We start from the raw sequence: 27,647 nt of genomic DNA, 5'->3' as shown, positions 1-27,647 counted from the left end.
CCCTGTAAGGTGTTTTTTTTTAATTTTTAAAGATTTCTTTGCCTCCAGGGTTATTGCTGGGGTTCGGTGCCTGCACTATGAATCCACTGCTCCTGGAGGCCATTTTTTCCCATTTTGTTGCCCTTGTTGTTATTGCTGTTGTTGTTGTTGTTGGACAGGATAGAGAGAAATGGAGAGAGGAGGGGAGACAGTGAGGGAGAGAGAAAGATGGACACCTGTTTTATACTGTATTGTATTATGCAACCCTCTAAAAGACAGTCTACAGGGCTGAGGATACAACATAATTGTTCTGCAAAAGACTTTCATGCCTGAGGCTCTAATGTTCCAGATTCAATCCCCAGCACCACCATAAACCAGAACTCTCTCTCTCTCTCTCTCTCTCTCTCTCTCTTAAATACAAAAAAAACCAGAATACAACCTATGTCACTGGTAAATTCCCAGGTTCAATCCCTGGCACTGCTTATGCACAAGTGACATGCTGGTTCTCACTCAATAAATAAATGATTCCTTTTTTTTTTCTTTAATAAAATAGAATACAGCCAAGAACAAGAGGGGGGAGCTCCTAGATTGGGAAAGATATCAGATAAAAAACCGTTTTTAATTTGGGCCAGTGGTGGCTCACCTGGTTAAGTGCTCACATTACAGTGTGCAAAGACCCAGGTTCAAACCCCTGGTTCCCCACCTGCAGGGGGAAAGCTTCGCGAGTGGTGAAGCAGGGCTGCAGGTGTCTCTCTGTCTCTCTCCCTCTCTCCTCTCAAATTATCTGTCTAATAAGTAAATAAATAAAATAATTTTTTAAAATTTGAAAAATGAAGCCAGGCTCTTAGTTTATACATAGTTCTAGAAGGTCTGATTCTCTGCTTTCGTAGCTCATACACAGCAGAAGGAGCAAGGGAGTAGATCAGGAGTTAGAACAGTTAAATTAACAGCAGTATGAAATGACAGCTAACAGAGAAGGGATATATGGAAAGATTAGAAAAACAGGCACCATGAATTAAGAGGCAGAACAATCTGTGCCAGGATTTAATGTAGGGACACACCACCCCTGTATTTTAAGATCCCTCTGGGCAACACAGATTATAGCACATTAACATAAGTAATGATATTATAATCTGGAGTCAGCCACACAGCCACTAGCGAGTCAATTCAGTCCCCACCCAAGCGTCAGGAAGTTAAAAGAATCTTTTTGAACTTTCCAGGCAACATGGTTAGAGTTGCCTGCTTTTTCTTTTCTTTCTTTTTTTTTTGGGGGGGGGAAGGATAATAAAACACAAAAAAAGCATTGAACCCCAATTACCCAGAAATCTCAGGTAGGATAAACAAGAGTTATGTTTCCAGATCAATACTTCAGTATCACTGGACTACATCTGTATTCCACTCTGCAAGATGCCTGATAAAAAATAAAAAATAAACTTCTGGCGCACATGGCATAAAGAGCAAGGACTGGTACAAGGATCCCGGTTTGAGCCCCTGGCTCCCCACCTGAAGCAGGTGTCTGTCTTTCTCTCCCCCTCTCTGTCTTCCCCTCCTCTCTCCATTTCTCTCAGTCATATCCAACAACGACGGCATCAATAACAGCAACAATAATAGCTACAAAAATAAAAAAAACAGGGCAACAAAAAAGGAAATAAATAAATAAATAAACAATCTCAGCCATTTAGGGACACAGATTAAAAGCACTGTTTTTTTAAATAAATAAATAAACTTCTGACGAATCACATTTCTCCTTGAACTAAACTGACAAAAATCTTTTTATTAAAAAAATGATATTTTATTTGGGTTGGGGGAATAGTATAACAGTTATGCAAAAAGACTTTTATGCCTGAGGCTCCAGAGCTTCCATGTTCAATACCCAGTACCACCATAAAGCAAAGTTGAACAGTTCTCTGGTAAATTTATATATATATAATTTCAATGAGAAAGATACAGATGAAAGATACAGAGGAACCAGGTCTATCTTATAATGGCGCTGGGGATTGAACCTGAGACCTGGGGGGCTCAGGCGTGAAAGTCTTTTTGAAGAACCATTAGGCTCTCTCTCCAACCCAGAAAAACTCTTATTGTTTTTTAAATATTTATTTTATTTATTCCCTTTTGTTGCCCTTGTTGTTTTATTGCTGTAGTTATTGTTGTTGTTGATGATGTTGTTCTTGTTGCACAGGATAGAGAGAAATGGAGAGAGGAGGGGAAGACAGAGAGGGGAGAGAAAGATAGACACCTGCAGACCTGCTTCACCACCTGTGAAGTGACTCTCCTACAGGTGGGGAGCCGGGGGCTCGAACCGGGATCCTTACACCGGTCCTTGTGATTTGCGCCAAGTGCGCTGAACCCGCTGCACTATCGCCCGGCTCCCAAACTCTTATTATTTAAAGAGCCAGACAAGGCAGAGAGACAGCAAGAGAATAAAAGAAACCACAGCACCAAAGCTTTCCTCAATGCAGTGGGGGCAGAGCTCAGACCTGAGTAGTGCACATGACAAAACAGTGTTTGTGTGTATTTATTTTATCCAATTGACCTATTATACCAGCTGCTCTGACCACTTGTTGGAGTTCACAGCCACTTGTTGGAGTTTTCTGAATATACCTCGGCTCAGTAGTGTCTGTTATTTTCTTCTTGCAAGAAATGCAAAAAAGAAATATGTTTCCCCTTTCTGCCCCCATTATAAGATCAGGAAAGTATGGAGGTAGGTTTTATTTAAGATCAAGTTCAAAAGGAAATTAAGTACACATGCCACTGTGGACCAGGGTGCACTGTACAACCCTAGCAAGGGTATAATTCAGAATGCCATTTTGTGTAAGTGGAGTCCCTGAATCCTTTGCAGTGCACAACCTGGGCAACATCAGGCAGCAGCAACTGACTCCATTCTTTTGCTGGCAACACTGCAATGGGTCCCCATTGCCCTACAGCTCAAGTAAATCCCTTGAACATGCTAGAAGTCAGAAATGAGAGGAAGTACCCAGGGGAACAAAGACACTGCTGCACCTCGCCAGAACACATCCCCAAGGCACACTTGTGTGATGGGGGAAGGAAATTATTACTACACAGGAAATGAGAGTGGTAACAGGTGTGAATGTGGCTTACAAAGGAGGTGAAGGTGGGCTTGGATGTTTATAGCCATGGCTTACTCTCTGCTTAGGTGAGCCTGCCAACATGTGAGTAAAGGTTTTTCAAGAGCTCACTCGTTCTCTTCGCTCGTTCTCTCCCTGCCTAGCATGTGAATGTTATCGATCTTCTTGAATAAAGTTTAAAATTCCTGAAAATCATGCTTTCTCTTCAGTTTTCTGTTGGGATTATGTGTGATGAGCCTCTAAATTTGTGGGGAACAAATTCGGCCAGTAATCCCCCCCAGTACAACGCTATACCAAGCTCTGTCTGACCCAGGCCTAGACTGCCTCTCCAAGTGTCACTTCTGGCATCTTCCACTATAATTCCAGTCATTAAAAATAATAAATAAATAAATGAGTGACATCTATGTATATCTTTGTTCATAGCAGCACAACTTGTAGTCACGAAAACTTGGAAGCAGCCCAGATGTCCAATGAGAGACAAAATTGTGGTATATTCACACAATGGAATACTACTTAGCTGTTAAAATGGTAAAGTCATCTTCTTTGCATTATCTTGGACAGAACTTGAGGACATCATGCTGAGTGAGATAAGCCAAAAAGAGACAGGCCAATATCGTACGATCTCACTAATAAGTGGGGCTTAACAATAGGGACAGGGAGGGAGAGCACAAAGTGAAGCGTGGACTAGACACAGTGTATTGCACCAAAGCAAAGGACTCTCAGGAGGGAGGGAAGGGAGGGTTAAAAGAGAACTTTGGGGGGCTGGTGCTTAATGAAATTTTACTCAAGTGTCAATGACTGCAGTATAAAGTACCAGCCTCCTCAACAACAAAAAAGATAAAATAAAACTTAAAATGAGGATATTTTTCACATTTATATATACTGTCCCCTTTCTGCTTATTTTGATACATTTTTATTATTTTTTTCCTTTGAGTGGAACAGCCCTATCCCTAGCTATCGTCACTACACGCATTCCAAATCCCGGGGTCACTAGAAATATATGAGCCTCCCCAAAGATTCAATTCTTACCCTTCCCTGAAGTTTCGCCTCCGCTCCTTAAGAGGAGGTCATTATTCCCTTTTCTAGCTGCCCCCGGCAGATCAGATCGTGGAGACTCACGTGTAATTAGCCAGTCACCTGATTATCACTGAGCAGTCTGCAAACTGAACCAACCCTCCGCAAGTTCTGTACTACAATGAAAAAGATCTATAAAGACTTGTTTAAAAAGACAGAGAGAGACAGACAGACACACACAGAGAAAGAAAGAGAGAAAGAGAGAGAAGAAAAAAGAAGTGAAGCCACACAAAATCGTTTTTCATGAAGGGAAATTATCGCACTGGGGTATGTGTTCTAACAGTATAAGTAGAAATCACATCCAGAATGTTCTTTTGGTCCTTGCAGAGGTAGAGGCCACTGTTAAAAATGCTTAAATGCCCCCCACAAAAAAGTAACAGCACAGCAACTGGTGTCCTTTGACACTGGGTCCCCCAATATACAGGAGCCTCCAAAGGCAGGAAAGAAGAAAGACAGGGGGTCGGGCCTTAGCGCAGCTGGATTAAGCACACGGCTCAGAGCGCAAGGACTGGCATAAGGATCCCGGTTTGAGCCTCCGGCTCCCCACGTGCAAAGGAGTTGCTTCACAAGCGGTGAAGCAGGTCTGCAGGTGTGTCTCTTTCTCTCCCCCTCTGTCTTCCCCTCTTCTCTGCATTTCTCTCTGTCCTACCCAACAACAACGACATCAACAACAATAATAACTACAACAACAATAAAACAAGGGCAACAAAAGAGAAAATAAATAAAAATAAATTTAAAAAATAAAAAAGAAGAAAGACACAGACTCCAGAATAACAGGAATCAGTGGTCGCAGAAAGGTTGACTCACAATAGAGCCAACTGCAGTGTTGTAAGAAAGCACCCACTGCTCCTAGAGATGACCTAGCCCCACCCCACCTGTCAGGATGATGGAGAGAGTAAAGGAAAAAGGAGACACCAAGTCCTTCCAGCTGAGCGGCAGGGGCCCACCAAAAACATCTCTTTCAACTGCTGAAACCTGAAAGGTACCCCGCCAGAGCACACCCCTTAGAAGACTTAGCACTTGCAAGAAAGCAACACACCTTTCAGGAAGCCAGCATAATGGCCATGCAAAAGACTTTCATGCCTGAGGCTCAAAAATCCCAAATTCGGTCCCCAGCACCACCATAAACCACAGCTGAGCAGGCCTCTGGTTTCTGTCTGTCTCTGTCTCTCTTTCACTAAATTAAAATATAAAGTATATTTTAACAATGCCCGCTGAGAGGCCAACCCAGCTGGAGCCAACCCTGCCTTGTGAACATGCACAAGCCTGGTTAACTGCCCTAGACCAAGCTAAAGGGGTCTGGGATCAAGTGTGGTATTTGAAAGAAGCGTCCCTGGCTACTGGCTTGGGTAAAGTATCTCCAAGTGTACTTTTTTGAACACCCAAACTTCCCCCACTGCAAAGCTGAGCACCTGCTAAACCTAAACCCAAAGGGAGCAGAGGAAGACAAAAAGCCAAGCCCCCCAACCCCACTCATTCGCACCCCTCAACACCTCCCAAACTAGTCTAAGAAACTCCAGTTCACTGAGGCTTTGAGAGGGAGCCCGTGGACAGGTCCCTTAAGAACTGACCTCCTAGGGGAGTCGGGCATAGCACAGCGGGTTAAGCGCACGTGGCGTGAAGCACAAGGACCGGCTTAAGGATCCTGGTTCGAGCCCAGCTCCCCAACTGCAGGGGAGTCGCTTCACAGGCGGTGAAGCAGGTCTGCAGGTATCTGTCTTTCTCTCCCCTTCTCTGTCTTCCCCTCCTCTCTCCATTTCTCTCTGTCCTATCCAACAACAGTGACAGCAATAACGACAACAACAATAAACAACAAGGGTAGCAAAAGGGAAAATAAATATTAAAAAAAAAAAGAACTGACCTCCTCGGAGCCCCAAAGCCTGTGGGCCACTTCACCCCAAACTGGCTTGCCACCACGGGCAAGTGTGTCCCCGGAATCAGAGTGAAGACCCAGTGCGAGGGAGCTCCGGGACGAAGCTGGAGACATGCACTAGCCTGGAGCAAACTTTCACTCCAACTCCTCCCTCGGCGTCTTTGGGGACTCAGTCCCCGCCCCCGCTTCACACACCCCCACACACACACAAGGCATTCGCTTACCATCTTCCATTTCACAGCAATGGGCAAAGGGAGACCCTGTAAGTAAACCCTGCACCCTTACCCCTCCCGAGACAGAGAAGGAGCGAGGGGGACCCGAACTCACGACGGCGGGAACAGCGCCACGCCGCTGCGAACTTTCTCACGCTGGGCACCGCTGGGGGACACTGCGGGGAGGGGGAGGGGTGCGTGACAGTGCGGAGGGAGGGCGTGGGATCAACTCACTAAGTGCGCTCGCAGGAGGAAGAGGAAGCGCGGGTGCTGCTTGCCGCGGCGCCACGAGCCCAGGGCCACGTCCACCTGCCCCCCGGACGCCCGAGCTGCGGGCGGGGACACACAGTCAGCCCGCGCTCCGCACCCCGCGCCCACCCCCCCCCCCGGCGGGCGAGCAGGAGGAGGCGGCCCGGGGCCCATTGCGGGCTGGCCCTGCTGGGGGAGGAGGCTCGGTCCGGACCATCTGGCCATCAGGAGTCTAGGCCAGGCTCCCTCAGTTCCTCCCCGCACGAAACCCACGAGTTGGGAGCCCCGCAACTTGCTGGGAGAGGGGGCGGGGCAGGAAGGGAGGGGCTGGAGCTGCCCAAAGGGAGTCCCAGCTGGGGGCGCTCTGGGAGGCTTGCTGGGCGGGCTCCCTGGAGGGAGGGGGCACCCAGGCTGACACTCCGGGGTCACCCAGTCACTCTGCACCAACCCTCAGCGTCCCTGCCCCTGAAAGCCCCAGGGGGCACCTGCGGAGGCTCAGGTGTTGGCGCTGGAGCAGGGACTTGACCTCCGTGCCCCCAGCGGCAGTCACAAGCACAGGAGCACGCACGCACACGCTCTGACCTCTGGGGTGGTCACTTAGCCTCCACAACCCAGGTTATATATATATATATATATATATATATATATATATATATATATATATATATATATATAATCATTGGATAGAAAGAGAGAAATTGAGAGGGGAGGGTGAGATAGGAAGGGAGAAAGACGCCCACAGCACTGCTTCATCACGTGTGAAACTTCCCCCCTGCACGTGGGGTCCAGGGACTCGAACCTAGGGCCTTAAGCACTGTAATGTATGCGCTTAACCAGGTGCGCCACCCCCTGGCCCCCATATATATCTTTTTTGACTTTGTATTTTAAAGGTTTTTTTAAAAGTTTTAATTATCTTTATTTATTGGATAGGGACAGCCAGATAATAAAAGGGGAGAAGATAGAGAGACACCTGCAGCCCTGCTTCACCACTCATGAAGCTTTTCCCCTGCAGGTGAGAACCGGGGACTTGAACCCGGAGCCTTTGGCACTGTAACATATGTGCTCCACCAGGTGCGTCACCTCAGGGCCCTCACTCCAGGTTCATAAGCGCCAGGGTCTGAGGAAGCCCCCTCTGTGGTGCAGGAAAACGCAAAACACCCCCAAAAGGAGTGCCCTTATAGAAAGGGCCAGGAACTTCGCACCCCCACACCTCCCCGGAAAGAGTCATGAAGAGACCGGGGCTGCAAGGGAAGGAGCGAGCCTGGTTGTACTTGAAAGGTGATGCAGCCATCTGGGGGGGTTGGGGGAAGCCCGGAGAATGAGCAGAGAAGTCAAGTCAGTCAGAAAAGAACTCTGGACAGCCAGTAGAACACACACATTATCAAGTGCGAGGACTCTGGTTCAAGCCCCATCCCCACCCGCCTGAAGGGGAGAAAGTCTGAGTGGTGGAGTAGCGCTACAGGACTCCCTTTCTATTTCTGTTCCTATCAAACAAAAAAAAGCTGTTACGAGAGAAGGAGTTTATCTACAGATTTCGAGCCCCAGCAGCAGCTGGTGGCAAATAAATAAATACATCTCTGTGCCTAAGGGAATAGCCCGGATTTAAGATGATCCTTGCACTTCGTGCCACGTGGGCTTAACCCGCTGCGCTACTGCCCAACTCCTAGAAATCTTTGTTTTTATACCATCACTGAAAGGGAGTGAATCTGGAAAACAACATAGGAAGTCAGGTACTGTTTCTTTTATCTAAGAGAGAAGAGGAAAGGGCACATACAAGTAGTAATAGGTGTAGGTGTGACTTAGAAAGGAAGCGAAGGCAGGACCATAAAAAATTATATATTTATATTTATATATGCTATAGCTATATAGTCAACCCATATCTATGACCTTGTGAGAATACGTGCAATTTCCACTGGAGGGGGCTGGGGACACAGAATTCTGGTGGTAAGAACAGTGTGGAATTATAACCCTATAATCTTATACTTTTGCAAATCCCTGTCTAAATTTTTTAAACAAATTGGGTGTAGGTGACATTATCTTTACTTAGTCTTTTGAACATTTTTTTTCATCCTCAACATTTTCTTTTGAGACCTGTCCGTATTGAGAGAGATAAATAACTTTGACTTTTAAATCCGATGTATGGCCTTTCATTATTGCATCATACAACATCATGTAAATCCATCTGTACTATAAATAACATTGTATTTTCATCCAAAATTTAAAAATAAGATTACAAAAAACAAAGTCTAGGGCTGGCAGCATAGGTCACCTGGCTAGTGTACTGCTGTGGGGACCATGTGGTGGTACACTTGGTTGAGCACACATGTTACAATGTGCAAGGGCCAGGGTTCAAGCCCCCACTCCCCAGCTGCAGGGGGACGCTTCATGAGTGGTGAAGCAGTGCTGCAGGTGTCTCTCTGTCTCTTTTCCTCTCTATTTCCCCTTCCTCTCAATGTCTGGCTGTCTCAATCCAATAAATAAATGAAATGCCATAGATAGTACACTGCTTTGACATGTTTGATTGAGGTTCGAGCCCAGCCCTCAACTGCACTGGAGGAAGCTTCAATACTATAGGTTCTTCCCTACCCCAACCCCCCAAAAGAGGCAACCCAGAATGGTAAAGCTCCAGTGACAATGGCAAAATAAAAATGGGGCCAGACAGTGGTGTACCTGGCTAATCAGTCACAGTTTGAGCCACCAGTCCCCACTTGCAGAGAGGAAGCTTCATGAACAGTGAAGCAGGTCTGCAGGTGTTTCTTTCTCTCTCCCTCTTCATCTCCTCCTCCTCTTTCAATTTCTATCTGTACTATCAAATAAACAATAAAATTTTTTAAAAAAACTTTTTTCCTCCAAATGTAATAGATAATTTGCAAAGACAGGGGGAAAAAAAGTTCAGGGTTAGAAATCTACTAGAGAATTAAAGTGAAAGTAATAGAAAAAGCAAAAATACAGGAAAAACATCAAGAAAATCAACCTAACAATTTAAAACTTCCATATAACTAAGAATCATAAAGTCAAACCACAAACTGAAGTTATTTTGCAAAGAAATATGGTGATCAAAGGAATAATATCCTTCAACGAATCCAGAGTAGACAAAACAATTTGGAAAAACAAAGCTGGAGGATGCATACTCCCCATTTCAAAACTTGCTAGGAAGCTGCAAAAATCAAAACAGTGATACTGGCAGAAGAAAAGATTTGGAGATCAACAAAATATGAATGAGAGCCCCCCCCCAAAAAAAAAAAGAAGATAAAAGAAAGAAAAAAAGAAAAACCCTTACATCTAAAGCCAGCCAATTTGTTTTTGACCAGAATGTCAACACAGTTCAACGAAGAGAGAATATTCTGTTCAACCAGTGGTGTTGCGACAACCAGATCCCACATGCCCAGGAATGGAGTTGACCCTTCCCTTACACTGCATACAACACTTATTCACAGTAGATCTAGATCGATGAGCTAAATTCAAGGGTTTAAACGACAAAACTATTACAAGAAAACAAAGGCATAAATTTTCATGATCTGGAATCAGCCAATGGTTTCTTAGATGGCACGCCAAAAGTACAGGCCATAAAAGAAGAAGTGCCTATCATAAAAATGTTTTATTTTGCTTCAAAGGACACTATCAGGAGAATGAAGACAAGTCACAGAATGGGGGACGTGTCTGGGAATCACAGATCTGATAAAAGTTTAGGATCCAGAATATATAAAGGACTCTTACAGCGCTATGATGAAAAGGATAAATGAATCCATTTAAAAATGGTCAAAGGCAGCAGGAAGATGAGACTGAGACTGTCCTCTCAGGATCACAGGATCTGGAGTGATGCTCTGGTACATTCTCTCTCCATCTCTCTCTCTCTCTCTTTCTCTCTCTCTCTCCCCCCCTCTCTCTTTCTCTCTCTCTCTACCTCCCTCCCTCTCTCTCTCCCCTCTCTCTCTCTCTTTCTACCTCCCTCCCTCCCTCTCTCTCCCACTCCCTCTCTCTCTCTCTTTTCACTTCTCCCTCTTCCTTTCTCTCTCTCTCTCTTATTCTCATATAAATGAATGCATCTTAAAACAACCTTCTAAGATTCTCAAAGGATTTGAATAGATATTTCTCTAAAACAGAAATACAAGTGTTCATGAAGCACATTAAAATTTTTAGCTGAAGAGCATAGTGAAATACCACTTCGCACATACTAGGATGGTGTTTTGGTTCTAACCAAAAAGACAGACAGTGGCATCTATAGTCATACCACCCTGAACTCACTCGATCTCAAAAAGAGAGAAAGTAACGAGCATTGGCAGAATTGTAGAAAAAAACAGTACCATCATGCATTCGTGATAGGTAGAAAATATTCCCTACCATGGTAAAATGTAAAAGTACCGCACAATCCAGCAATTCCACTCACAAGTATTTATCCAGGGGAAATGAAAATATGCCCACACAGAGACTGGAACATGAATGCTCGCCGCAGTACTTACTTATTCACTGTAGTCAAAGCTCAGAACAACTTAAATTCTTTCTTCACAGAAGGAACAAAATGTAGTGTCTCCACTCAACGGCTTGTTATTAACCAATTTCAAAAAGGAGTGAAATTCAGATACCTGCTATAATATAGATGATTCTTAAAAAAAAATAATGTAGGGGGTAGAGCGGTAGCTCAGTGGGTTAAGTGCACGTGGCGCAAAGCGCAAGGACCAGCGTGAGGATCCCGGTTTAAGCCCCCGGCTCCCCACCTGCAGGGGAGTCACTTCACAGGCAGTGAAGCAGGTCTGCAGGTGTCTATCTTTCTCTCCCCGTTTCTGTCTTCCCCTCCTCTCTCCATTTCTCTCTGTCCTATCCAACAACGACGACATCAATAATAACAACAACAATAACTACAACCATAAAACAGCAAGGGCAACAAAAGGAAATAAATATATATATATTTTAAAGTCAAAAAGTTGATTAGTGGCTTCCAGGAGGTGGGGGAAGATGGAAGGACTAGAAGGAATAGCTACAATATTAGACTTCCTCTCTGGGGTGATTAACTGTTCTAAAATTGCTTGTGCTGATGGACATCCAATTCTGTGAACATAATAAAAACTGTATTGTATAGTTAGAATAGGTGAAATGTACTTTTTTTTTACTTATGTATGTATTATTATTGGATAGTGATTGAGAGAAATGAAGAAGGAATGGAGAGGGAGAAAGAGATACCTGCAGCCCTGCTTCACCACTTGTAAAGCTTCCCCCTTGCAGGTAGGGACCAGGGCCTTGAACCAGGGTCCTTGTGCACTGAAACACATGCGCTCAACCAAATGTGCCATCACCCATCCCCAAATATGTGGTATTTTAATTTGATCTCAAAACTACTAGAAACTAATACCTGGGGAGTCAGGTGGTAGCGAAACAAGTTAAGCACAGGTGGCACAAAGCATAAAAAAACCGGCATAAGGATTGAGGTTCAAGCCACTGGCTCCCCACCAGCAGGGGAGTCACTTCACAGGCAGTGAAGCAGGTCTGCAGGTGTCTAACTTTCCCCCTCTTTGTCTTCCCCTCCGCTCTCCATTTCTCTCTGTTCTATCCAACAACAACAAACATTAATAACAACAACAATAAAACCTACAACCATAAAACAACAAGGGCAACTAAAGAGAATAAATAAATAAATAAATAAATAAAAATTAAAAAAAAAAAAACTAGCACCTGTGCAAGGAATGTAGCTCAGAAGTAGAGTGAATGTTTGCCATGTATGATCTTCATAGCCAGAGTCATCACCATCATCATTCTTAACATGTAACGAGTATTTATAAACTAATAAGAAAAAGCAGTAGAAATGGTCAAAAGATATGAACAGGGAGAAAAATGCAAAAAAGAAAAGCATATGTGTATGCATATACTTTTCTTTTTTAAATTTTATTTATTATGAGGTAGAGACAGAGAGAAATTGAGAGAAGAGGAGATAGAGAGGGGAAGAGACAGAGAGACACCTGCTTCACCACTCGTGTAGCTTTCCTCCTGCAGGTGGGGACCCAAGGGCTTAAACCCAGGTCCTTGCAGACTGTAATATGTGTGCTTAGTCAGGTACTTCCAAGTTGGAAGCAACCTATATGTCAAATATAGCTGTATTAAAAAATTGTAACACATGCATACAATTACTAAGCAGCCATTTAACAGATGTCCACATGGGTAGAGCACACAAGCCACCATGCTTGGGGACCTGGGTTCAACTCCTCTGTCCCCTCCTGCGTTAGGGAAGCTTCACAAGCGGTGTCTCTCTTTCTCTGTCTCTGTCTGTCTGTCTCATTTCTGATCAAAAGGAAAATGAAAGAAAATGGCAGCTGGAAGCAGTGGAGTCATTATGTAGGTACCAAGCTTCAAGAACAAACCTAGTGGCAAAATAAATTAAAATAAAATGGCTTTCCCTTGCAGTGATAGTTTGATATTTTGTTTCTACCACTGCCGACATGCTAGCTTCGATTCTCTACTATGATTTTACAAACTGGTGTTATTGGGTAAACTACTTAAAGGGTATGTGAGAACTCTCGGTAGTATTTCATACACTGCTTATAACCCTACAAAAATCTTAAAATTAAGTCTGATTTTATTTGATATTAGTTTTGATGGAGACAGAAATAAATCAAAAGGGAAAGGGGAAGTAGAGAGAGAGAGGGAGGGAGAGAGTAAAGGAGAAGGACAGGGAGAGAGGGAGAGGGAGGAGGGGAGAAAGAAAAAGAGAGAGACCTGCAGCACTGCTTCACTACTTGTGAAGGTTTCCCCTTGCAGGTAGGGAACAGGGGCTTGAACTTGGGTCCTTGTGCATGATAGCATGTGCAGTCTCTCAAGTGAGTGCACCACTTCTTGGCTCCCTTAGTTTTTTTTTTTTTTTTTTTTTTTTTGTGTGTGTGTGTGAGAGAGAGAGAGAGAGAGAGAGAGAGAGAGAGAGAGAGAGAGAGAGAGAGGTTCATTCAATGTCATGAGGAGCCACACTCAAACCTGGCAAATCATGTGAACTATCCATGTGAGCTATTTTGCTGGCCCTAAGTCGAATTTTTTTAAAAAATACTTTATTTATTGGATAGAGACAGAGAGAAACCCAAGAGCTAAATGAGAGAGATGGATGGAGGGGAAAAGAGACACCTACAGTACTGGAAGCCTCCCCACTATAGTTGGGGACTGGAAGTCATGAACCTGGGTCCTTGTGCACTGTAATATGTCTGCTTTACCACTACCTGGCCCTTTCCTATGTCTAATTTTAAATGAGAACTTGGGAAAAAATTTTAAGAATGTGAAAAAAAGTTCATGATCATTTGTTGATTGGATTATTTGTACTTGAGATGAAGGTACAGTACAATTTCACCTACATGACTTCTATAAGCACTAAAACTTTGTGTTGGTGAGGTGGGGAGGTACCTGGTTAAGTGCATACATGACAGTGTGCAAGGACCCAGGTTCGAGCCCCTGGTCCCCCTGTGCAGGGGAGAAGCTTTGCGAGAGGTGAAGCAGTGCTGCAGGTACTTCTCTGTCTCTCTTCCTCCATATTTCTTCCCCCCTCTGGATTTCTGGCTGTCTCTATCCAATAAATAAAGATAATAAGAAAAAAATTTAATTTGTGCTGGGAGGAAAGATTGGTTGGGTAAGCAAAGAGGAACAATGAAGTAGATGGATACTGACAGATGACAAATGATAGCAAATAGATGAGAGAAGGTGAAACTGGGCTTTATGACGACCCCTGTGTCATCCAATGGGTGAGTGAAGTCCTCCTGGATGGGCAATGGCCTTCTGAGTTCACTGGAACCCATACTGGAAAGAGAGAGTGTTGTCCACAGGCTCAGTTAGGACTGAAGAAGGAGATGCACGCCTATGATTGAGTCTCCTCCAGTAAACCTACTTCTCCTGCTCCTGTGATGCAATCGGCAGATGCCTTTCGGAATAAGGATCTTTGAAAGAGATGAGCTGGGGGTATGGATCGACCTGCCAACACTCATGCTCAGCGGAGAAGCAATTACAGAAGCCAGACCTTCCACCTTCTGCACCCCCTAATGACCCTGGGTCCTTACTCTCAGAGGGTTAAAGAATAAGAAAGCTATCAGGGGAGGAAATGGGATATGGAATTCTGGTGGTGAGAATTGTGTGGAAATGTACTGCTCTTATCCTATGGTCTTGTCAATATTTCCATTTTATAAATAAATAAATAATTTAAAAATTGTAAAAAAATAAATAAGCTTCTTTGTTGGCCCTGTTCTCTACTCTGACACTATCTTTGCAGACAACATTTTTGTCCAACTCCATGTTAGCTATCAAACTCAAGCAAAAAAAAAAAAAAAAAAAACACCCTAGAATTGTCATGGGCCCCTAGGAATATGCCTAGAATGGACTTCCTAGTTTTATTTTAAATAAGTTTTAAGGATATTTAATTGGATGGAGACAGCCATAAATAGAGAGGAAAGTGGGTGATAGAGTGGGAGAGAAACAGAGAGATACCTACAGTACTGCTTCACCACTTGTGAAGCTTTCCCCCTGCAGGTGGGGACTGGGAGCTCAAATCCCACTCCTTGAGCATTTGTAATATGTGTGCTCAGTCAGGTACACCACCACCCGGCCCCTGGACTTCCTAGCTTCTTTCCACCCTACATCTTTTCTTATCTGCTCTACTACTTTTTGTTTCCTGCTTTATATCTTGCTGCCCTTCAGCTATCAAGTTCCAGAGGCTATGATGATTCTGTCCTGGCTTCCCTGGGCAGACTTCTCCAATAAGTTCTGGAACACTACCTCCCCAGAAGCCTACCCCACTAGACAGAGAAAGAAAGAAACAGGCTGGGAGTATGGACTGACCTGTCAACACCCATGTCCAATGGAGAAGCAATTACAGAAGTCAGAACTTCCACCTTCTGCTCCCCCAAATGCTCTCCCAGTGTGTAAGAAATGATAGGAGGGAGATGACCAGAGGGTTCTGAACTTCCAGCTCCATCAGGACCCAGAGAGAGAGAGAGGAGGAAAAAGGGAGGGACATTTGAGATGTAGTCGTGTGTGTGTGTGTGTGTGTGTGTGTGTGTGTGTGTGTGTGATTTGGAAAGGAAGATGGGACCTTAAACATTGGAAAATATATACAAATATAGACATATCATTGTAGAAATGATAGTTAACTCATATCTGCAACATTGGGAGAAGTGCTGTAGCTTTCAGTGGAGGGGATGGGGATCCATCCAGAATTGCTGGTGGCAACGCTGTGGGGTTGTCCCCCTGTTATCTTGTAACTTTTTTTCTAAAAGTAGCTTCCTTTTATTTTTTTAAATTTTATTTATTTATTTATTATTGCATAGAGGCATAAAGAAATTAAGGGGAAAGGTAGAGAAGGAGAGAGACAGAGAGACACCTATAGCCCTGCTTCACCACTCGTGAAGCTTTCCCCCTGCAGGTAGGGACCAAAGGCTTGAATTTGGGTCCTTGCACACTGTAATGTATGTGTGCTTAACGTGATGCACCATCTTCTGGCCCCCTTATCTTGTAATTTTGTAAACCAATGTTAAATCACTAAAAAATAGGGGGTCTGGCAGTAGCAGTGGGTTAAGCGCACCTGGTGCCTAAATGCAAGGACCAGGGTGGGGATCCCCGTTTGAGCCCCCGGCTCCCCACCTGCAGGGGAGTCGCTTCACAGGCGGTGAAGCAGATCTGCAGGTGTCTGTCTTTCTCTCCCCCTCTCTGTCTTCCCCTCCTCTCTCCATTTCTCTCTATCCTATCCAACAACGACAACATCAATAATAACAACAATTAAAAAAATAACCACAACAGTGATTAAAAAAAATAACAACAAGTGCAACAAAAAGGGGGGGAATAGCCTCTAGGAGCAGTGGATTTGTGTGTGGTGCAGGCAGCGAGCCCCAGCAATAACCCTGGAGGCCAAAATAATAATAATAATAATAATATAAAATTAAAAAAGAAATGTTTCTTTGGATGTTCACTAATGCCCTTGGGGCCATGGTTTACTGGGAGAGCACAGGACTAGCGGGCTTGAGGGTCTGAGGGCTTGAGGGCCCTAGTCCAGCTCCTGGCACCACATATGCCAGAGAGGTGCTCTGGATTCTAAATCATGAGCAATCTATCTTTAAGATAAAGATGAGGGGGGCTAGCACACACATTACCATGCACAGAGACTCAGGTTCAAGCCCCCACTCCTCACCTGTGTGTGGGGGAGCTTGAGGAGCAGTGAAACAGATCTGCAGGTGTCTCTTTCTCCCTCTCTATCTCCCTCCCCTCTCGCAATTTCTCTCTGTTTTATCAAATGAAAAATAGAAAGGAGGGCAGGGTAGATAACATAATGGCTATGCAAAGAGGCTCTCAGCTCTGAGGCTCCAAAGTCCCAGGTTCAATCCCCTGCACCACCATAAGCCAGAGCTGAACAGTGCTCTGGGAAACAGATTTAAAAATTTAAAAAATAAGAGGAAAACATGGCCAGCAGAAATCATGAATTCATAATGCAGACACCAAGTCCCAGCAATAACCCTGGCAGTAATAAATAAATATGAACTTGCTTTCTAACAAATCCCTTTCTCTCTTGTAAAATGTTTTTCTTATTTGTCAACTTGATAGGGCAGAGAAAAAATGAGTGGGAAGTAGAGATAGTGAGGAAGAGACACAGAGACATCTGATCATTGCTTTACCACTTGTGAGGCTTTTGCCCTGCGGGTGGAGACCAGAAGCTTGAACCTGGTTCCTTGTGCTTGTGTATTCAACCAGGTGCTCCACCACCAAGCCACAAATTCTTCTCTCTAGTGACATGAGAAGCCTTCACCCTCATTTGGATGCCTCAATCTTAACTCTCCTCAGTAGAACAGAGGGAATTTGACTAATGGGAAATGATTCTATTAGAGTAAATTAAGTCCAGTCTCTGAGAAACCGTAATTTCTGGAATGCCGCAAGTGGAGGCATTAATAACATGAAAAGGTGTCTCCTGTGCTCCTTATTACCTTTGATTTTGAGAGGTGTAGCAGGATTTTGGAAGCCTATGGACATGTGAACGGCTTAGCAAGAGAAAGCACATTGTAGAGTTACCGCAGTATGTAACTGTGTACAGTGTGTACAGGTCCAATGTGATAACAGGATGTGAATATGGTACCCAGTTCCCCTGAACACTAGGACATTTGCCACATATGTAGGGGAGCAGCTATCATTTTTGCCTGCTTCTCTTGCACACACTTCAGTATTCTCATGGAGAATCTTCCTGGCCCCACTTTAAGTCCATGTGGTTCAAGCAAGAGTGCCAGGTAGGTGAAATCAGTGTCTTGGGGTCAGGTGGTAGCACACCTTGTTTGAGTATATGTTACAGTGCACAAGGACCCCGGTTCAAGCCCCTGGTCCCCACCTGCAGGGGGAAAGCTTCATAAGTGGTGAAGCAGTGCTACAGGTGTCTCTCTGTCTGTCTCCCTCTCTATCTCCCCTTTCCTCTTGATTTCTGACTGCCTCTATCCAATAAATAAGGACGATTAACAAATTTTTTTAACATAGTTTTTTTTTTTTTTGGCCTCCAGGGTTATTGCTGGGACTCGGTGCCTGCACTACGAATCCACTGCTCCTGGAGGCTGTTTTTCCCATTTTGTTGCCCTTGTTGTAGTTGCTATTGTTGTCATAGCTGTTGTTGTTGGATAGGACAGAGAGAAATGGAGCGAGGAGGGGAAGACAGAGAGGAGGAGAGAAAGATAGACACCTGCAGACCTGCTTCACCGCTTGTGAAGTGACCTCCTGCAGGTGAGGAGCCGGGGGCTTGAACCGGGATCCTTACACCAGCCCTTGCGCGCTTAACCCACTGCGCTACTGCCAGACTCCCAACAAAATTTTTAATGAAATTATTGTCTTCACTCCCCCTCGGCCCTCATAATAAGTTCAAACAGGAGCCAGGTGGTGGCTCACCCAAGAGAGTGCACATTACCATGCTCGAGACCTGGGTTCAAGCCCCTGTCACCCAACTACAAGGAGGAACGTCATGAGCAGTGGAGTAATGATGTAGGTGTCTCCCTTGCTCTTTATCTCTCCCTTTCTCTCTCTGTCTCTGTCTGTCAAAAATATAGAAAAGAAGGGGGAAAAATAGCCAGTAGGGGGAGTGAAGTGGTAAAGATACTGAGCCAATTCCAGAACTTTCTGGAACCATGAGAACAGACTCTATTTGCCAGAGTTATCATTTAATAAGATAAGGCTGGACCTACAGAGAGTCCCTACCTAAGAATTAACCGATGTGATAAAAGAGTTCCTTGGGGAGGAGGTAGATAGCATAATAGTTATGCAAAAAGACTCACATGTCTGAGGCTCCATGTCCCAGGTTCAAATCCCCCACACCACCATAAGCCAGAGATGATCACTGCTCTGGTAAAACAGTAATAACAACAACGATGAGATACCACTTCCCTCATGCGAAAATATCATACATCAGAAAAGGTAGCAGCAACAAATGCTTGAGAGGTTGTGGAGACAAAAGAACCCTCCTGCACTGCTAGTGGGAATGCAAGTTGGTCCAACCCCTATGGAGAGCAGTCTGGAGAACTCTCAGAAGGCTAGAAATGGACCTGTCCTATGGGCCCTGCAATTATTCTCCTGGGGATATATCCTGAGGAGCCAAACATATACATCCGAAAAGATTTGTGTATGCCTATGTTCATAGCAGCACAATTTGTAATAGCCAAAACCTGGAAGCAACCCAGGTGTCCAACAATAGATGAGTGGCTGAACAAATTGTGGTCTATATACACAATGGAATACTACTCTGATATTAAAATGATGATTTCACCATTTTCATCCCATCTTGAATGAAGCTTGAAGGAATTATGTTACGTGAGATAAGTCAGAAACAGAAGGATAAGTATGGGATAACCATTCATAGACAGAAGTTGAAAAACAAGATCAGAAGGGAAAACACTCAGCAGAATTTGGACTGGAGTTGGTGTATTGCACCAAAATAAAAGACTCTGAGGCGGGGAAGGAGGGCCTCTTCTGGTCCTGAAACGTGATGTCAGAGGAGGACCTAGTGGGGGTTGTATTGTCATGCTGAAAACTGGGAAATGTTATGTATGTACAAACTACTGTATTTTGCTGTTGACTGTAAACCACTAATCCCCCAATAAAAAAAATTTTTTTAAATAAATAAAAGCTACATAGTGAGATAATAATGATAATAATAATAATAATAATAATAATAATAATAATAAAGCAGTTCTTTGAATACCTAGATCAAACCATACCTGGAGAAACATCCAGTGCCAGGGTTTTCCTGCTACCAAGATAAAAGTAATTTATTTTGGGAGTCAGGTGGTAGCGCAGTGGGTTAAGCACACTAGGTGCAAAGCACAAGGACCGGTGTAAGGGTCCCGGTTCTAGACCCCAGCTCCCCACCGGCAGGGGGTGGCTTCACAAGTGGTGAAGCAGGTCTGCAGGTGTCTCTCTTTCTCTCTGTCTTATCCAACAACTACATCAATAACAACAACAATAATAACTATAGGTGTCTCTCTCTCCCCCTCTCTGTCTTCTCCTCCTCTCTCCATTTCTCTCTGTCCTATCCAACAATGATGACATCAGTAATAACAATAATAATAACTACAACAATAAATAATAAGGGCAACAACAGGGAATAAATAAATATTTTTTAAAATTTTAGAGTAATTTCTTTTATGTTTAAAGTTGATTGCAGGTGTTTTTTTAATCTTTAGCAACTAAAAGAATCTCAATTGATACATTATTACCAATTCAATATATAACTTCATTTAATTTTGGATTGTTATCATAGAACCTTCTAGATGTATATACAGATATGGAAAGGTGTGTTAAGTACAAAGAAGCATCTCTGACACTTTGAGCTAAATCAGCCCAAAACAATTTGTCCTGCTCTATACCTTACCTCCTTTCAGCCACCAAGTTGCAGACGCTATCATAACGACATCCTGATTTTCTTGGGCAGACGACCTCACCAATGTATCCCAAAGTTTCACCTCTCTAGAGCCCTACTCTACTAGGGAAAGATAGAAACATTTTGGGGTAATGGATTAACCTGCCGATATCCATGTCCAGCAGAGAAGCAATTACAGAAGCCAGACCTTCCCACCTTCTGCACCCCATAAAGATCTTTGGTCCATACTTCCAGAGGGATAAAGAATAAGGAATCCTCCAATAGAGGGGATGGGACAGGGAACTCTGGTGGTAGGAATTTTATGGAATTATACCCCTGTTATCTTACACTCCTGTTAATCATTACTAAGTCACTAACAAAAATAAAACAATAGTAAGTAAATAAAAACAAAGTAATTTGAGTCCTAATATTGACTTAAAGTGTACCCCTTCTCAGAGAAATTCTCAGAAATCTTACCTTCATTTGTTATTTAGAATTTTCATTTGTTACCACTTTAAAAGGCAAATTTTGGCTCTTTTAGGGGAAACTTTGTTTCAAATGCAAACATTTTGATTTTGTCTACTTGGTATATGAAGTACAAACCGGAAATATTATTCTGTTCTGAAGGCCAAAAGCTTTCCTTTTCTTTTTCTTTTAATTTTTTCATGCTTTGAAGTATCATTAAGCAACAAGTCAAATGCTTAAAAAAAAAACCCAGCATTAAAAATACTTCCAGTGCAGGAGCTGGGCAGTGGTGCACCTGGTTGAGAGTACACATTACCACGTGCAAGGACTTGGGTTCAAGGCCCCGGCTCCCCACCTGCAGAAGAGTCACCTCACAAGTGGCAAAGCAGGTCTGCAGGTATCTATCTTTCTCTCTCCCTCTCTATCTTCCCCTCCCCTCTCCACTTCACTCCGTCCTGTCCTGTCCTGTCCTGTCCTGTCCTGTCCTGTCCTGTCCTGTCCTGTCCAATTATTGGGGTGGAAAAGGAAAATGGCCACTGGGAGCAATAGATTTCCTTGTACAGGCACCAAGCCCCAGCAATAACCGTAGCGGGGGAAAAATTATACATATTTCCAGTGTGGTTATGCTTGAAGTGGAGCTGACACCCTCTTGTACAGGTTGGGCAGTCCCTGGGGACATACTTTGGGTGTGTTCTCAGATTACAAAACTATGCTGGAAAAGTAACTTAACTACTCACAACAAAACCTGAATCAGGAGTAGAACTTCGGAATCAGGCATATCAACTCTCCAATTTTAGATTAGGATCACCTATTTCCACATGAACCTGGCTGTGTTAGGCCTAGGCATCGAAATGGAAATAGATAGCTTGCTACACTGCCCTAACAAATGCTTTTTAAGAGGGACTAGAATCAAGACCAAAAAGATGATTGAGGTAAACATCATGGTTCAACACAAACAAAAACAAACAAACAAAACACATTTGGAGCTGGGACATATTAAGTGTTCAGCTGGTACAGCCATATGCCTTACCAAGTGGGAGGCTCTGGGTTCAAGCCCCAGCACCATTTATGTTGGAATGGTTTCTTTTTATGGTTTTAATAGTATCACATTTGAGGCCTGTGTCACATGTTATGCATTGATTCGTCAGTTGATGGGCACTGTTTTTTTTTTAAATACATGAATACTGAACCATGATTTTTTTTAGTTTATTGATCTGATAATAATTTGCATTTAAAATTATAATTTATATTAAACCATTTATTTACTTATTTATGTCTTTATTTATTTATTTTTCCACCACTGGAGTTTTACTGCTCCAGGTGAGATTTTTTCAGACTGCAAGGTAGAGACAGAAAGACATCACAGCACTGAAGCTTTCTTCAGTGAGGCAGGGGCTAAGCCCGAACCTGGGTAACACACATGGCAAAGCAGCACATTACCCAAATAAGCTCTCTTGCCAACCCTGAAATTGGTTATTTAAAATATATTTATTTAATTATGATAGGTAGAGAAAGAGAAAGAGAAAGAGAGAGAGAGAGAGAGAGAGAGAGAGATGAGAAGGGAGAGAGACCCCTGCAGCACTGCCTCACCACTGTAAGGTCGTCCCCCTCTCCCCCCCCCCCCCCCCCCCGCAGGTGGGGACCAGGTTCTTAAACCCAGGTCCCTGTGCATAGCAATTTGTGTGCTCAACCAATTGTGCCACCACCAGGCCCCAACTTTGTTATTTTTAAAGATCCACTTAAAGGCAGGGGTAGTTAGCATAACGGTTATGCAAACAAACTCTGATGCCTGAGGCTCTGAAGTTTCAGGTTCAATCCCCTGCACCACCATAAACCAGAGTTGAGCAGTGCTCTGGTGAAAAAAAAAAAAAAAGAAAAAGAAGAAGAAAAAAAAAAAGGGGTCCGTTTACCTATTTTTTTTTTTAGAGAGAAGAGAGATCAATCAACCAGAGCACCATTACAACATAGGTGGAGCTGGGGGCTGAACCTGGGCCTCATGTCCAAGTCCTGAGCCACCTGACCAGGCCCAGTGTCTGAATATTTCTGAACTAAATAATCATGACTCTTGAAAGCACCGTCATTTCAAAAACTGAATAATGAGACCTGAACAGCTACGAACACTCTGCTTTAAAATTTCCAAACACTGTGCTTTAAAATTTCCAAACTAGGGTTGCATTTCCAAAGGCTTCGGTAGCTACCTTTCCAACAGTTTCTTGCTATTGTTGAAACAAAAGGATCTGGCGCTTCGAATTCTGTTTCCTGCCCAAGAAGTATCTGTTCTCTGGGAGTCTGTCTATACACGCAGTTGGCCTCCTGAGATATCTAACACCGTGAACCTGGACTGGATGGGGCAGTGGAAAACTGTGGTAGAATGATGATCAGTGGGGCAGGATGGGGTGGGGGTGCCTTTGGAGTTCACAGGCCTAATTCCCACTACTTGGCCTCAAACTTTGACCTCCTTATCGAGAAGTGAGGTGTTTCCCCCCCCCCCCCGCTTCCCTCCTATTTCATTCAGGCCTGATTTCTTTTCTGATGCTACCCATCTTTCCTTTCTCTCTGATGATTTATTCTCCCAGAAACTTCTCCGTATCTGGAAGGAACAGAGTTGCGACACCGGCGGAAACGGCCCTATCTCAAGTCGTAACAAAGTATTTGGGATGTGACTTGGCAGATGGAGGAGAGTCCCACCACCACCACCGAGCCCTTGAAACAGAGACAGGCATGGCAGTTATGCCAACACAGCTCTGGAACTGTGGGCTGGATCTCGGATCTCGGTCACTAGTTCTGGCACTGTTTCTAGTTGCTTTGACAACAAGCCACTCCCAGGCCACTGAGGTCCATAGCCTGCAAAGAAGCCACTCTTTCCCCCAACCTCCGACCCAGTAGGAGCTTGAGTGCTTTGAGATGGTAACTGGAACATGCCATTAATTTCTTGCCTGTCCTGGGAGGTCACACTCTTTCTCAGAGGCCCTGAGAGAAGAGATTTCACTCCTGTTTCGGACACCCAAAGCAAATAAAGGTGGGGTTCAATACCCCACTAGGGAAAGATAGAAACAGGCTGGAGGTATGAATCAACCTGCCAACACCCATGTCCAGTGGAGAAGCAAGTGTAGAATCCAGACCTCCCACCTTCCGTACCCCAAAAGGAATTTTGTTTCATATTCTTAGAGGGGGAGAAATGGTAGGGGAAGATGACCAGAGGGCTCTGAACTCCAACTCCATCAGAACCTAGAGAGAGAAGAGAGGAAAAGGGGGTGGGGAGAGAAAGAACACTAAGAAGTAAAAGATGTGACTTAGAAAGGAAGAGAAGGCAGGACCATAGAAAAAAATGGACAAATATATAAAAATATAGATATACGAATAATAGCCCATAGCTGTGACCTTGGGAGAACTACTGCAGTTTCCAGTGGAGGGAATGGGGACACAGAAATCTGGTGGTGGCAACAGTGTGGAATTATACCTTTTATCTTATAACTTTGTAAATCAATATTAAATCACTAGTAATTTTTTTTATAAATGTGGAGTTCAGTGGGAGAGAGCCACAGCTCGAGTGAGTGGGGAGACTCACACACAGAGAGATGAATCCCAGGGAGCCAGCCTATGTGACAGAACTCTGCAAAGTGTTGGGGTTTGGAGATAGCTTATTCTGTGAAAGGAAGGGGCAGTGTGAGATTTGAGCCCTCAGAAGAGAGCCCAAAAGATTCAGTGTGAGAAAAGGCCCTACTGTCCCCCCAGCCAGAGCCCTTATGCCCCAAACATCCCCACACAGCACCCCCTTCATACCTAAAAGAGATGAGAGTCAATTTACCAAGCAGTCTCGCTGAAGTGCAGGCAGCGTGTCCTAGTCACTGTAGTGCTCAGAGTTGGAGACAATGATATCCACCAGGTCTCCTCATGGTCCAGCTCTCCCATGCAGTCCAGTTTAGTGAGCTTGGTCACACCAGTGATCCCAGCTTCCCCACTGGGAAGGGCCCAGTCCAGAACTGGGCAGCTCTGCCCACCCCCACCCCCCTGTCCTAGACGAGCATCAAAGAACAGGCAGAGTACTCTGAAGTAGGGTTTGCGGTCTGTCTGTGGCCACAGCACTGGGGGTTGGGGAGCGGGGACAGGAGAGCTTTTGCAAGAGAAGGAAATGATTGGCTATGGAGGAGGCTATTTTATGCAGAAATCACCAGGATTAAGCCACTTTTTTTTTTCTTCTTGCTACCAGGGTTATTGCTGTAGTTTGGTGCCTGCATAACCCTGCCATCCCAGCAGCCAATTCTGACCTTCTTTCCTTCCTTCTTTCCCCTTTCCTTTCTTTCTTTAAAACAAATCTTTAATTATTAATTAATTGTATAGAGACAGAAAGTCATCAAGAGTGAAAGGGGAGGGGGCCAGAAGGTGGTGCACCAAGTTGAGCACACACATTACCAATGTGCAAGGAGCAGGGTTCAAGTCCCCCCCCCCCCACCTGCAGGGAAGATGTTTCAGGGGCAGTGAAGCACATCAGCAGGTGTCTCGATGTCTCTCCCTCTCTATCTCCCTCTCCCCTCTCAATTTCTCTTTGTCCTATCAGATAGAGGACTGGGGGTAGATAGCATAATGGTTATACAAAGATACTCTCATGCCTGAGGCTCCACACCACCATAAGTCAGAGCTGATCAGTGTTCCAGTAAACAAAATAAAAAACAAACAAAAGCCACTGGAAGTGGTAGGTTCATAGTGCCTGCACTGAGCCCCAGCAATAAATCTGGTGGCCATTAAAAAACAAAAATAAGGGAGTCGGGCTGTAGTACAGCGGGCTAAGCGCAGGTGGCGCAAAGCACAAAGACCGGCATAAGGATCCCGGTTCGAACCCCGGCTCCCCACCTGCAGGGGAGTCGCTTCACAGGCGGTGAAGCAGGTCTGCAGGTGTCTATCTTTCTCTCCCCTCTCTCTGTCTTCCCCTCCTCTCTCCATTTCTCTCTGTCCTATCCAACAACAACAACAACAATAATAATAATAACTACAACAATAAAACAACAAGGGCAACAAAGGGGAAAAAATAAATAAAATAAATATATAAAAAAAATTAAAAAAAATAAGACAGGGGAACCAGGAAATAGGGGAGGGTAAAAGAGATACCTGCAGCACTGCTTCACTGCTTGTAAAGCTTTTCCCCTGAAGGTGGGGATGAAGGCTTGAACCGGGGTCCTTGAGCATTATAATGTGAGCTCAATCATGTGTGCCACCATCTAGCTTCTCCTTCTTTCTTTTTCACTCTTTCTTTCTCTTTCTTTCTTTCTCTCTTCTTTCTTCTGTTCTTTCTTTGTCTGTCTCTCTATCTTTCTCTTTTATTTACTCATTTTTAATGAGAGTGATACAGAGAGAAGAATAGATAGAGGGTCAGCTCTGGCTAACAGTGGTGTTGAGCACTGAACCTGGGATCTCAGAGCCTCAGGCATGAAAGACTTTTGCAAAACCATTATCCTTTCTCCCTAGCAGCTTTCCTTCCTTCTTTCCTTCTTCCCCTTTCTCTTCTTCTTTTTTTATTTTAAGTATTATCTTCCCTCTTTTTCTATTTACTTATTTATTCCCTTTTGTTGCCCTTATTGTTTTATTGTTGTAGCTATTATTGTTGTTGTTATTGAAGCCATCATCGTTGGATAGGACAAAGAGAAATGGAGAGAGGAGGGGAAGACAGAGAGAGAGGGGAGAGAAAGATAGACACCTGCAGACCTGCTTCACCGCCCGTGAAGCGACTCCCCTGCAGGTGGGGAACCGGGGGCTCGAACTGGGATCCTTACACCAGTCCTTGTGCTTTGCATCACCTGCGCTTCACCGGCTGTGCTACCACGCATGTTACAGTGCTCAAGGACCTCATATGGAGCCTTCAGTCCCCACTTGCAGGGGGAAAGCTTTGCAAGTGTTGAAGTGTTGCAGGTGTTTCTTTGTCTCTCTCCCTCTCTATCTCCCCCTTCCCTCTCAATTTCTGGCTGTCTCTAGAAGCTTCTGCCCTACAGGTGGGGACCAGAGGGCCTTAACCTGGGTCCTTGCACATGGTTATGTATATACTCTACCAGAGGAGACACTACCTAGTCCCTAAATAAATTTCTTTTTGGAAAAAAAAATTTTTTTTCTTTAGGCTGGCAAAACAATCTCATTTGGATAGTGTGCTATTTTGCCAGGTGTGTGACCCAGATTCAAGCCTGGCCCCCACCACATTGACAGAAGCTTCTTGGGTACTGTGGTCTTTTTCAATCTTTTCTGCCTCTCTGTCTCTTAAAAAAAAGGTTTATTTGTTTATCTACCTATCTATTTATTTATTTATAGAGACCCAGGTTTGAGCCTGGCCCCCGTCACATTGAAAGAAGCTTCTTGAATATTGAATATTGTGGTCTTTTTCAGTCTCTTTACTTTTCTGCTTCTCTGTCTCTATCTTTAAAAAAAAGATTTATTAATTTCTTTATTTAGAGAGACCAAGAACTTCTCTGACCCCAGGAATCCCCAGTACCAGGGATCAAACTTGGAGCCTCAAGTTTGCAAAACATGTGCTCTATCCACTGAGTCACCTACCTCTCCAACCACTGAATCTATTCCTTACAATAATCGAAGGCAATGAAATCCTTACCATTAATATGTGTCCACAGCTCGGTTGTCCATTCTCCCTCCTCAGCCAAAAGGAGCCGTGCTGCTTGCTGGCTTGACTCTGGGTCACTCTGGAAGCCAGTCTAACTCTTGCTCAATTTGGTAAGAAGATTTTGAAAGAAAGTTTCAAAAGCAGCCTGGTGTCAGCAGCTACCAAAGCAAAGGAGCCTTGACTTGAAGTAGAACTTGGAACAAGGTTTTAGAAACCAAACACTGTATCGCAGTAGAGGAAGGGGATTGACAATTGTTTTCTTTCCAAGGACAAC

General features: G+C 44.1%; 1 protein-coding gene across 1 annotated transcript in view; it reads right to left on the bottom strand.

Moving 5' to 3' along the window:
- MCF2 (MCF.2 cell line derived transforming sequence) overlaps positions 1 to 27,440 on the bottom strand; it is a 157,829-nt gene extending 130,389 nt beyond the window's left edge. The window contains exon 1 of the mRNA XM_016190482.2: positions 27,365 to 27,440. The gene's annotated coding sequence lies outside the window, so the exon portion shown is untranslated. The remainder of the gene's footprint in view (positions 1 to 27,364) is intronic.
- Between the last annotated feature and the right edge of the window lie 207 nt (positions 27,441 to 27,647).

Source organism: Erinaceus europaeus, chromosome X (assembly GCF_950295315.1).
Source record: "Erinaceus europaeus chromosome X, mEriEur2.1, whole genome shotgun sequence".
NCBI lineage: Eukaryota > Metazoa > Chordata > Mammalia > Eulipotyphla > Erinaceidae > Erinaceus > Erinaceus europaeus.
Note: the sequence above shows the minus strand (reverse complement) of the source record. Positions and strands in the feature narration are given on the sequence as shown.